At 41.9% G+C, this 13597-nt stretch overlaps 1 protein-coding gene across 5 annotated transcripts in view; it reads left to right on the top strand.

The window, feature by feature from the left end:
- Nucleotides 1-7063: 7063 nt before the first annotated feature.
- klhl8 (kelch-like family member 8) overlaps nt 7064-13597 on the top strand; it is a 28618-nt gene continuing 22084 nt past the window's right edge. The window contains exons 1-2 of one of the 5 annotated variants that reach the window (XM_072549031.1): nt 8523-8682; nt 9021-9106. The gene's annotated coding sequence lies outside the window, so the exon portion shown is untranslated. Of the gene's footprint in view, nt 7085-8522; nt 8803-9020; nt 9107-9272; nt 12655-13597 lie in introns of those variants that run through there. The other 4 variants (XM_072549047.1, XM_072548952.1, XM_072549019.1 and 1 more) reach the window with 4 other exon arrangements.

Here is a 13597-nt window from a genome sequence, read left to right as displayed (position 1 = left end):
TGTAATCTCTTAGGAACAGTATTAAAATCATTAGTCATTTGCACTAGTCTCAGAAGTTGCTTGCAACTTGGATCCTGGCACTTCTTTTAACCTCAATAGAAATCATTACGTTGTAGTTGCTAATGCATAATCTCAGTGGGAATTTGTGCTAATGTTGCTACAAATCAATCTTTCTAGGCAAGTTAGGACTGCAACTATTGTTACTTTTAACAGAATAGTTATTTATGAATTAATTAAATTTGTATGTTAACCTCAATTTTAACTTGTGTTAGTTATTTGTGCTTGCAGTTTGTATGTTACACATGAGCCAATTATGGATTGATTGCTATATTAATCACAATGGCAATTCTTGGTTTTCTAATGGTTTACACTACTACTGATTCATTGATGGTATGTGGACATTACCAACAGGGCTAACATTTATCACTGTTCCCAAATGGTGAGTTCTGGCTTTCACTCTGCAGTCCATATTGTAGAGAAGCATTATAGAGCTGTAAGGTACACGTTCCAGTAGTGAAACAATGATGTTGAAGGAAAGGTGATATATTTCCAGGAAACTAGATAAAATGAAAGGGGTTCTGGAGGTGATGGTATATCAAAGCATTCGTCACTGTCTGGGTGGTACAGATTACAGGTTTGGAAGTTGCTGTTGAAGATGTTCTCAGAGTTTTGGTGCAGTTCATTTTGTACATGGTGTATAGAGTGCCACAGAGCTTTGGTGAAAGGATCGATAACCAATTAGGTGACAAGCAACTGCTTCACCTAAATGGTATTAAAATTCTTGCATTTTGGAGCTGTACTCATCCAGGTAAACGGAGGATATCTTATCACACTCTTGATTTGTGCCTTGTAGATTGTTTAAAAAAACCTTTGGGGTGTTAGGTAGTAATCTATATATGACAGAAATATCCAACTTTCACTTGTTTGTGGTAGCACATATTTACGTGGCTGCTTCAGTTACATTTCTGGTGAATGGTAGAGGATTCAGTGATGATATTTAATGTAATTGAATGTCAAGAGGAGATGGTTAGGTAGACAAGCAGAAGGTTGGAAGAACACAACAAGCCAAGCGGCATCAGGAGGTGGAGAAGTTAATGTTTCAGGTTCTGAAGAGGGGTTACATCTGAAACATTGACTTCTCCATCTCCTGATGCTGTCTGGTTTGCTATGTTCGTCCAGCATCCTGCTTGTCTACCTTGGATTCCAGCATCTGCAGTTTCTTTAGTCTCGAAGGGGAGATGGTTAGGGTCTGACTTGCTGTACATGGTCATAATATTAATCCATTATGGCTATTACTTATCTTGAGTATGCCACTCCTTTTTATCATCCAATTCCTGTTGCACACAAGCATGGGCCACTTTTCTGTTTGATAAATTGTAAACGAAACCGAACACTGTACAATCATCAATGTATATTCTCACTCCTGATGATGTGTTGGAGGAACATTCAGTGATGAAGCAGCTAAAGATGTTTGGATGAGAACATTACCACAAGTAACTGGTACAGTGATGTGCTAGAACTGAGATAAGTAGCCTCCCAAAATCACAAATACTTTTATGCTCAGTCTGAACCCAGCCAGTACAATCTTTTCCTCTGGTTTCCATTGAAATCAGTTTTACTCAGTCTTTTTGATTCCAAATTTGGTCATACGCTAACTTGTTGGCAAGCCAATCTCTCTCATCTCACATCAGGAATTAAGCATTTGTGATTTTGAGAGGCTAATTATCACAGTTCCAACACATCACTGTAGCTGTCTATGTTAGAACCATGGCTACTGATTGTTGTTATCCTGATAGAATCTAAACTGAGCACTAGAGACAAGCTATTAAATGTTGCTTCATAGCATGGTCAATGACACATTCTATCACTTGTTTAATGATCAAGGGTAAAATGAACAACTGGTAATTGGCCAGATTGGATTTTTTTCTGATTCTTGTGGATACAACATGTCTGGGGAATTTTCCACATTGTTAGATGTACTGCATTAGAACAGCTTGGCTAGAAGCACAGCTAATTCCGGAATACATGTCTTCAACATTCCAGCCAGGATGTTGTCAGCCTCTGCTATATCCTGTGAACAATACAGTGGGAAACAGCCAGGCTAATTAGATTAAGCAAGTTGGTGGCAGCATAGAACTTTGGGAAATTCTTGGCAATTTCTGTCTCCTTCAATCTCAGGAATTTTCAGATCAGACCGAGGGTTATCTCAAAATATTAAGCTGTAATTGTTATTGATTGACATTGATTTTCAGCTTTTTCTGGTCTTACTCCGCCAAATATGTTGGTGGTGGTTCAATGGGTAGCAAATGTGCCTCTGTGTTCATATGGCTTAAGGTTTAAATCCCACTGCAAAACTTAGGATAAAAATTAAAGCGAATTGCGCTGTCTCACTGATGAGATGCAAAAGAGAGCAGATGAGCAAAGATGTCTTTGCTGTGTGGGTAGTGCACAATTTCATTATCTCCCAAATAACACAAACATGTCATTAAAACATTTTCTTAATCGATTTTCTACAAATCCTTCAAACTTACACATGTACAGATTGCTTTAAGCTCTTAGTTAGCCAATTTTTGATAGATTGAATAGTCTTGTTTTATGTTTCTAACTCTGGGTATACAAGTTGGCACCAATTCTGTCCTTTCCAGGTTTAACTGCTTCTTTCCCATCAAGGGATCCATACATGGAAGTGGAGTAATTCAGAATAATGTACATTGTTCATGCTGCAAACTGTATCAAATCCATATTGTAAATGAAATTGGGTACTGTAGGATTTAACAACAGAACACCAGCATTTCCAGATTGATTTTTCTTTATGAAGTGAGTATAGGAAATTTACTGAAAGTATAGTGAAATTTAAAATTTGGATTGTGAAAGTTTCATGCTTATAGGGAGTTAAATTGCCCTGAAAATTAGTAAAATATCCAAATGTCATGTGGTTTCTTTCTCTTGTGAGTCAGTAACTCATATAAAAAGTCAATTAAGAACTTTTTAAGTCTTCAATTCTGGATTTCCCAGGCAGGGTGCCTTTTCCTCACCTGGCAAGTCACCAAGTAGAATGTTAAGTATTGTAGGAGGAACTTTTTCTCAGTTGAAACTGACAAGCAGAGAAACCTTTAATCAATGCAACTGAAGAGCTTTAACCATGACCAGGTGAGAGACTGCAGGTTGCTATAGATCATCCTTCTGAACATTGGCAGCAAGACTTGAGGGAGGGATTTCCTTTCTCCTTGTTAAAGCTACCACTGGCATATTATATCTTCAGAACAACTGAATTTAAAGTCAGTGAACTGCGAGTGACCTTTTTTACCAGTGGGGCAAGGAATACACCGCACCCCCTCCCCCCCCAGCATGCACCATTGTTATGACCCCAGCCAATGGTAATACTGGGCAGGTCATATTCCAGAGTGAAACCTGATTTAATAGGCAAAATGTTTTATGTTTACAATTTGCTTATGGTGACAGTAGTAACTGAAGATATTCAGTAGAAGCAGCCAATATATTCTTAACAAAAGAATAAGACTTTATTACACAAAGGAAAAGAACAAAAACAAAAGGTGTATAAAATAATTATGAAAGAACTTGTGATAAATGACAAATAAAAGATTCAGCCATTTTTTCCCATTAATATTGTTTATGAGCACTCAACCCCAGTTTAACCGTCTTATTATCAATCCTTAATTTCTTACTCATCTAACAAGGTTGCAAGCATTTCCTTTGTCAAAATTCTGCACAGTTACCAGATTTGATTCTCTCCATCTCTCCCTGAGACATACAGACATAGGCTAATTTACAGACATTTATCACTAAATTCTAAGAGAAAAAACTTTTGGTGTTTCCCAGTTACTTTGACTACTTTGAGGCTGCCAAATGAACCTGCTGTTAAGAATCTTTATTTCTGTAATTAACCTGCTTCTGCTGTCCGACCTCTCCATCTGTCTGGCCCTCACTCAGTAAACACTTCAGCCATTACCTCACCAGGAAGATTGCAAAGTCATTTAGGTTTAATCACTTGATTTCTTAAAAAAATTTGTTTGAGCGAATGCTAACACAATGAGTTCCTGAGCCTTTTAGAAAAAAGTCACCTTCAGAGAACTAAGATAAACCAAAAACTCATTTAGCTCTACTGTAGAACTCAAGTTTCCAAAGAATGATAATGACAAATCTTTATCACACCTATTATGGCATTATGGCACAGAAGAAAGCCTTTCAGCCCATCCAATCCAAACTGGCTCTTGGTAGAGTAATCCAGTCAGAATGTAACGCATATGAGACTAAAATCGTATATCATCATTCTGTTTCGATATTTAATGGACTTCTAGAATGCTGTTCCACTTGCATGGATGTATAAAAATTAATCTGTAGTTTGATTTCATTTTTACTGCAATTTTCCAGGAATATTTTATTGTATTTTCCAAAGACTGTAACAGGCCCAGAGGATCTTTTAGGTAAATATTTTTGTAAATGCTGGAAACTGTACTGAAAACAAAAATTGCTGGAGATCACAGCGGGTCAGGCAGTATCCATGGACTGAGAGCAAGCTAATGTTTCGAGTCTAGATGACTAATATTTTTTAATTTCAGGAAGTAATTATTGCAGTTTATGAAGCAATCAAAATAACATCTTACTAAATCCTATCATCTCACAAATCACAAACGGGTCTGGAAACCCAGCTATAAAAGCTGATTTTGAAGGAATACAACATGCAGAATTACAATTTTTGGGAACACTAGATACATTTTAATGAAGCTAAATTTCTACTGCCATCAAATTTTTGTAGATAATCATCCACATTATTCTACATGGATCTGAACCTTGGCGCTTGAAGTATTTTATTTTTCTCAGATAGAAGCTGGCTAGCAAATACTGCATTCTGTTAATGTTCATGTGAGTTTGTGAATTTACAAGTTAATTAGTATTGTTTTTTGTTGAAAAGAACACTTTGCCTTGTATTTTTTTTCCCCACTGCACAGACCTCTCAAGTCCTTGTGCAAGTGAAAGCGAATGCATCTGAACACACTGATCAGTGTGCATGAAACTTCTCAGTGGCAGGGCCATACAGCTTATTGGTGGCAATGCCACTAAAGCATTCTCATTGTTAAATCCCCTATCAGCATCCTTGAGGTGCAACCATTGATCATAAACTGAACTGGAACAGCCATATAAATACCATGGCCTGGATAGTACATCAGCCAGGTAATCATTGGAGCAGCACAGACTTGATATGTGTGTCAGAAACCTATGATCTCCCAAAAGCAGCTGATTCCTTTAGAATTATCCAGGAAATTGAAGATGTCACCTGGAAGATGCACTGCAATAATTTGCTAAGGATCATCCATCAGTACTTTCATGATCTCCAAAATTTAGGAAAATGGAAACATATAGAAAGAAACACCATCACCCCCAGGTTCTCTTCAAGTCATACACCACCATGACTTGGAAATATGGATGGTAACATGATAGGGGTCTTGAATTTGAAGAGTCTGAAAAAATTTGATTTGCCTCCTTTGGGGTAGGCGAGCAGCATTAAATGTCAATCAAGAACTTAACACGGTTATGACATCCCTGTGATCAGGGATCCTTGTGGGGGTGTCAATGAAATATGTCCCAGAGAGTTGTCAGCAAATCTGAGTTTAGCAGCTACGCACTATAGGTAGAGTGATAGTGTGAGTGGCTACTTAGCTATTTGTGAGACCTTGCTGTGTCCAAATCACAGAATTATTATGATACAGAAGGAGGCCATTCAGCCCAAACTGACTTCAAATTTCCTACATTATAACTGTTTATGCTTTAAGATGCACTTAATTGACTGTGCTTTGGAATGGCCTGAGGCTGTGATTAGTGTCATATAAATGCAAGTCCTTCTTCCGTAACAAATGTGATCGAGAGATGAAGTCTTCCACAAAAGATGATCTATTATTTTCAAGATTGCTTCTTCAGCAAAAACGTAATGCTACTTAAAGCTTCAATTACAAAAATAGTCTGTAAAGTTTTACAAATTCCCTCAGTGTTAAGGTAAGTGATGCATTCCAAAGCAAAGACCCACAATAAATTCTGTGCACATCTGCACTTGTTACACAAAGTGTGATTTTCTGCCCTGTAAGTAAAAACATATATTTAAAAACTTATGAGGGTGTTTAACTAATGAGTTAGAAGTTTATTATCTACTTTGTTAATGATGATAATTCTATTAGCGAGGTTAAGGGCACATAAATGACAGGCATTGATTGATTTAGTCCCTTGAGCATATACCTGTATAAAGAATCCTTTAGAGCATTTAGTTTGTGAAGGATGAGGCTGACAAAAAGAATGTTACATTTTGTAAACATCTGTCTTTCAACCTATGAATGTATGAGCCAGCCACCTCTGCTGGATGAGTATGACTATATTTGAATTGAATTGAATTAGGTTTATTGTCACATGTACTCACATGCACACAGTAAAAAGTTTACTAGTTGCCTCTTAAAGTGCCATCTTCGGTACAGAATTTTAGGTACAGAGCAGAAAAATAAGGAAAACAAAGTTAGAAAGTTGAACATTACAGTCCTTCCTACTAAAAAATGGAAGAACAAAGAAGTACAGTTAACATTACAACATCACAGTTCCTAAATGTCTGACCATGCTAGCTCGCACTGCCTTTGTGACAATTGCTTTTTTGATTCCAAAGAGTATTCATAAATGCATGGCAGATACAAAATGCTCAGAAACAGACTTCAGAAAAGCAACCTTTATGGCAGATAAAGAAAAATAATACTGTTAATTATAAACCACCAGATGGAATGTTGTTTTCAGAGTGGGGAATAAAGAACAAATTTTGAACTTTGTCTTTGTTTACTTACACATTTACCCCTTGTGTGCCAGATTTGTTCTGACCATCTGGTGGAGTACATGTGTCTATCTGGTAGCTTCAACTCTTCCTCAGAAGAGTAAGAAAACAGAGGAGATGGGTTCAGAAAAATAACCCAGACATTTTAGTAGCAGCCGGTTTATTAATAACTAAAGTAAGGCCCAGATCTCAGGCAGAGATCGTTATGACATTTGAATTGAACAGAGGCCACACGGATCAAAGACTCCCTGACTACAGAAGGTGCCTGAACCTTGTTGTTATTTAGCTCGTTTTTTAAGGGCGAATTTTGCTGTCGTTTATGTTTAAGAATTTGCTCTTAATCTTTTTGAGGCAAAACTACTAGAGAACTGTCATTTGTGTCTTGAAGTGAATGCACGGTTTGTGACTAATTGAACTCAAGGGTTTGTGCATGTTAAGAATTGCACTTGTTAATACAATCTATTCAGGCTGAAAAATGAGGGGACAAAGAGAATTACCCAGGAGTACGGGGCGGGCAATCAGGTTACCCTGGGGAGGAAGGGGCGGAGCAATCAGGTTACCCTGGGGAGGAAGGGGCGGAGCAATCAGGTTACCCCAGGGAGGAGGGGGTAGGGCAATCAGGTTACCCCAGGAGGAGGGGGCAGGGCAATCAGGTTACCCCAGGGAGGAGGGGGTAGGGCAATCAGGTTACCCCGGGGAGGAGGGGGTAGGGCAATCAGGTTACCCCAGGGAGGAGGGGGCGGGGCAATCAGGTTACCCCAGGGGGCTGGGTAATCAGGTTACCCCAGGGAGGAGGGGGCGGGGCAATCAGGTTACCCCAGGGAGGAGGGGGCGGGGCAATCAGGTTACCCCAGGGAGGAGGGGGTAGGGCAATCAGGTTACCCTGGGTAGGGGGCGGGGCAGTCAGGTTACCCCAGGGGGGAGGGGGCAGGGCAATCAGGTTACCCTGGGGAGGGGGCGGGGCAATCAGGTTACCCTGGGGAGGAGGGGGCAGGGCAATCAGGTTACCCTGGGGAGGAGGGGACAGGGCAATCAGGTTACCCCAGGGAGGAGGGGGCGGGGCAATCAAGTTACCCCAGGGAGGAGGGGGCGGGGCAATCAGGTTACCCTGGGGAGGAGGGGGCGGGGCAATCAGGTTACCCCGGGGAGGAGGGGGCAGGGCAATCAGGTTACCCCGGGGAGGAGGGGGCAGGGCAATCAGGTTACCCTGGGGAGGGGGCGGGGCAATCAGGTTACCCTGGGGAGGAGGGGGCAGGGCAATCAGGTTACCCCAGGGAGGAGGGGGCGGGGCAATCAGGTTACCCCGGGGAGGAGGGGGCGGGGCAATCAGGTTACCCTGGGGAGGGGGCGGGGCAATCAGGTTACCCCGGGGAGGAGGGGGCGGGGCAATCAGGTTACCCCAGGGAGGAGGGGGCGGGGCAATCAGGTTACCCCAGGGAGGAGGGGGTAGGGCAATCAGGTTACCCCAGGGGGCTGGGCAATCAGGTTACCCCGGGGAGGAGGGGGCAGGGCAATCAGGTTACCCCGGTACAGTCACTTTACTGGGTGAGGTGGGGTTCTTGTTCCTCGGGGGAAGGTGGGGGCGGGGCAGCGGCGCGTTCCTCGGGGGGGGCGGGGCAGTGGCGCGTTCCTCGGGGGGGCGGGGCAGTGGCGCGTGCCTGGGGGGCGGGGCATTGGCGCGTTCCTCGGGGGGGGGGGGCCGGGGCATTGGCGCTGTCACCTTCAGGATACCGGCTGCCGCGCCGCTCGAGCAGGCCGGAAGTGCGAGGCCAGCGCTGGGCGGTTGGTCCTGTTTGGATTCTCCGTCGTGTTTTCAGTCTTCCCCGCGATGCCCCGCACGAACCTCCCGCCGGGGGAAGGTATGTCGGAGAACATGGAGCCGGTTCGGGCCCGGGAACGGCGGAGTTGGAAGTTTCCGTGTTTCAATCCGAAATGCAGTCGGGCTGCGGTGTGCGGGTGGAGTTAATAATGAACAAAGTGTAAACTCTCGGCCTCTTCACTGAGGCTGAGTTTTTATTGTTAAATGTGGTGTTTTATTTTCTCTCTGTGTTTATTTTGTTGGGGGGGGGGGTGGGGTGTCCAGGCTCGGTCTGGCCGCTTGGTAATACTGTCACCTCCTTCACTGTTGCACGATTGGGATTACACTCCCAGTAACACTCTTGTCTTCTACACATTTGTTTTGTTTACGCTGCTGAAGTGTAACTTCAGAATAGGAGAATAATACCGTTATAACTCCTTGTCATCGCTCCTCCCCGGATGGTTTGAGCACCTGGAGTCGGGAAGGTGACTGTCTCCGAGATCACTGTTTCATTAGAGCGGGGTTAACAAACCTCCTGGAGGGGGGGGGAGGGGGAGGGGAGGGGGAGGGGAAGGAGGGGGAGGGGAAGGAGGGGGGGGGGGGATGGGGGAGAGGTGTTCAGAACTTTTGTCATCCTCTCTGAAGAACCTTGGAAGCACCGTGGGTTCATTTAATTAAAAACAGCCGAATGGGGTTCATTTGAACAAACTGACGCTTTTAAGGCGGTAAATATTCTACTCCTGTAATCAAAACATAAGCAGGAATAGAGGTAGTCCAATCAAATCCGTCCCTTCAATTCTATAAACTCATGGCTAATCTGCACCAGGCCTCTTAGTCCCCTGCTGTCAGTTCTCCATGGCTTCAACTGGTGGTGTGTCTCAAGGATAGGTGCTGGGTCCACTGCTTTTTTTTTTGGTCACTTTCATGTAAATGATTTGGATGTGAATGTAGGAGGTATGGTTAGTAAGTTTGCAGATGATGCCAAAATTGGAGGTAAAGTGGACTGTGAAGAATGTTGCCTCAGAATACAGAGATCTTGATCAGATGGGCCAATGGGTTGGCAGATGGAGCGTCATATTGATAAATGTGAGGTGTTGCATTTTGGAAAGGTGAATCAGGGCAGGATTTATGCAGTTAATAGTAAGATTCTGGGGAGTGTTACTGAACAAAGAGATCTTGGAGTGCAGGTTCATAGTTCCATGAAAGTGGCATCACAGGTAGGCAGCATAGTGAAGAAGTGTTTGGTATACTTGCCTTTATTGGTCATTGCATTGAGTATAGGAGTTGGGAGGTCATGTTGTAGCTGTACAGGATATTGGTTAGGCCACTATTGGAATACTGTTTGCAATTCTGGTGTTTCTGCTATAGGAAGGATGTTGTGAAACTTGAAAGGGTTGAGAAAAGATTTACAAGAATGCTTTGCCAGGGTTGGAGAATTTGAGTTATCGGGAGAAGCTGAATAGGCTGGGACTATTTTCCCTAGAGCATTAGAGGCTGAAAGATAACCTCAGGTTTATAAAATCATGAGGGGACTGGATAGGGTAGGCAGACAAGGTCTTTTCCCTGGGTTGGGGCAGCCTAGACTAGAGGGCATAGGTTTGGTGAAAGGGGAAAGATTTAAAAGGGATCTAATGGGCAACCTTTTCATACACAAGGTGATGTGCATTTGGAATGAGCTGCCAGAGGATATGGTGGAGGCTGTACAATTACAATATTTAAAAGGCATCTGACTGAGTATGTGAATGGGAAAGGTTTAGAGGGATATGAGCTAAGTGCTGGCAAACAGGACTAGATTTATTTAGAATATCTGTTTGGCATGGTCAAGTTTGACTGAAGGGACTGTTTCTGTGCTATATATCTCTATGACTGTATGAACTCTTAGATATTTCAAAATGCTACCTACCTCCTCTTTAAATACTTTGTGATCTTACTTCCACAACACTGTGTCCCTCAATTTCAAAAAAGTGTTGCCCTATTCTCACCTTATTATGTTCAAGATTCCCTACCAATGGAAACATCTTCTCAATATCGAGCCCTCACAGATTCTTCTGTTTCAATAAGATCACCTCTGCTAAACTCTAATGGATAAAGGCCTAACCTGTTTGACTTGAAAAGTCCACTATTTCCACATTGTAGGGATTCTATAATTCATTGCAGGAATCAGCTTGTTTATTCCCTGAACTGCTTCCATGCCAATGCATCCCTCCTTAAATATAAGGACCAAATCTATCTGTAGTATACCAAGTGTGGCCTCATCAGCAGCATCATAGCATCCAATTTTTAATGTCCAACTCATAGCAGTGAAGGCTAAAATTCCATTTACTGCCTTAATTACTTGTCGAAACTGCATGTTTCTCGTATTTCATGCACAAGAACTTTCAGAATCCTCTGTGCTTCACTTTTTTTTTGGAGAATCTCTCAAACTAAATTGTCTGTTTTGATTCTTTATAGCAAAGTCCATGACTTTACAACTTCCCACATCAAACTCAATCTGCCAAGTTTTTGCACACTCGCTCAACTTATCTTCCCTTGCAGATTCCTTGTGTTCACATCATATTTCCTACCACTTATTGTAAACAAATATAGATAAATTGTACTCTGCTCCTCGTCCAAGTCATTATTATTGACAGTAAATTATTGAGGCCCAAGGACTGATCCTTTTGACACTCCAATAGTTAGATCTTTCCAACCTGGAAGAGATCCATTCATCCCGACTTTTGAGTACGTTAACTATTCCTCAATCCGTGCTAATACCGTGAGCTTTTATGTGGTATCCTATTTGAATTCTTTCTGAAAATCCAACACATTACATTTGCTGATTTCCTTTTAAGAACTCCCTCAAAGAACTCTTGCAGTTTTGTCAATTATGATTTATGCCTCCCAAAACCATGTTGACTGTTTGATTGTAATTTTTTGTTTCTAAATGTCCTGCTGTCTCTTCCTTTTATAACGGACTTGCATTTTCCCAAACAACACATGTTAAGATAAAATCAATACAGTATGGAAGCAAACTACTTGGACATCCCAACCCCGATTCACCCCTGTCCTGGAACACTGCATTTTCTGTGGCTAATCCATCTAACCTGCACATCTTTGGACTATGGGAGGGAACCTGCGCAGACACTGGGAGAATGTGAAAACTCCACACAGGGTGTGGAAAATTCCCAAGGGTGGAATTGAACTCCAGTTCCTGGTGCTGTGAGGCAGCAGTGTTAACCATTGAGCCACTGTGCTGCCCTGTAGTTTCTGACTTTTTGTCTCTAGCCTTTCTTGAACAGGGCATTACATTAGCATTGTTCAAATCTGCTGGAACCCTCTTGGAAATGCCTCCACTACCTCTGCAGCCACTTTCCTTAACCTTGGAATCAGGCCATAAGGTTCTGGCAATCTGTTTACTTTACTCCTACTAGTTTGTCAAATGTTTTGTCCCTTGTGTTTGAGAAAGATGTGGAAGTGCTGGCATTGGACTGGGGTGGATAAAATCAAAAATCACTCAACACCAGGTTAACAGTCCAACTGGGTTATTTGGAAGTACAAGCTTTCTGAGCAGTGCTCCTTCGTCAGGTAGCTAGTGGTGCAGGATCATAGGACACAGAATTTTGCTATATGATCCTGCACCACTAGCTACCTGACGAAGAAGAAGCACTCCGAAAGCTTGTACTTCCAAATAAACCTGTGGAATATAACCTGGTGCTGTGACCGAAAATGTTTCCTTCAATTAACACCTTGCTTATCTGACATTATTTGTCTGCATATACTGTCTTCTGCCGTGAAGCCAATGCAAAATATTGTTCTTAATTATCTACCATTTTCTTGTTCCCTGTTACTAATCCACAGTTGCATCTTCCATTGGGCTAGTCTATATTTCCTGCCCACTAAAGCAATATTTTCTTCAATTGCCCTTTTTTTAAGGTGAAGTCGCTGGTTTGAAGCCTGAGATGTTCTCCTTCAAACTGAATTTGTGATTCTACCATTGCTACCCCTTCAAGGATCCTTAACCAGAAGATCTCTTCATCCTACCTCATGACACATGGTTAGATATATTAATAGCCTGCTGCCAAGTAGCTTCTACAATGAACTACTCTAAGAAACTATCTTTGCACTGAACAAATTTGTCTTTCATTTTACTCTTGCCCATCAGATTTGTCCAGTCAATATGTGCAGATTAAAATCACCCAGAATCACTCTTCTGACACTCCGCCATTATTTTGTTTTGCAGTGAAGCACCTCAAGGGCCTATAGATAGCTTCCATCTGTGACCTGTTTTGTTTGCTATTCCTTATTTCCACTTGGACTGATTCCACATCATGATCGATTGAACCTATTTCACTAGTCACCAATACAATGTTGTGTTTATGAATACAGCTACCCCACTCATAGAGTCATAGAGATGTGCAGCACGGGAGCACCCTTCAGTCCAACTCGTCCATGCTGTCCAGATATCCTAAAAAAAACTAGTTTAATTTGCCAGCATTTGGCCTATACACCTGTATGATTTTAATACAGGGACTTGAATCACAAATTCCAAGAAAATATTTGTGACAGTTTATATATAGCAATCAAAAAGGGAACAGGAATAGGATACACTCCTTTTGTGCCTACTCTGCCATTCAATACAATCATGGTTGATTAAGCACACGATGCTTTTTATCCACCTCATCTTCATAACATTGTATACCACTGCTGATCTGAAATCTAGCAATCCAAGACTGAGCTTCCCAGCCTTCTGTGGGAAAGAATTCATCAGGTTTTCAGCACTGAGTAAAAAAATATTTTTCTTATTTGGGTCATAAATGGCATCCTCCTTATTTTTAAATGATTATCCCCTGATTCTAGACTCTCCAGCCAGGGGGAACATCTTTCTTGCATATATCCTGTCTACCTCTAAGTAGTTTGTAAATTTCAATGAGATCCCCTTTCATTCTTCAAATACAGGTCCAGATTACCCAATCTCTCTTCAAGGGATAGTCTCACCA

Source organism: Chiloscyllium punctatum, chromosome 1 (genome assembly GCF_047496795.1).
Source record: "Chiloscyllium punctatum isolate Juve2018m chromosome 1, sChiPun1.3, whole genome shotgun sequence".
Lineage (NCBI taxonomy): Eukaryota > Metazoa > Chordata > Chondrichthyes > Orectolobiformes > Hemiscylliidae > Chiloscyllium > Chiloscyllium punctatum.
The sequence above is the reverse complement of the archived record's forward strand: the minus strand, read 5'-3'. Positions and strand labels throughout refer to the sequence as shown.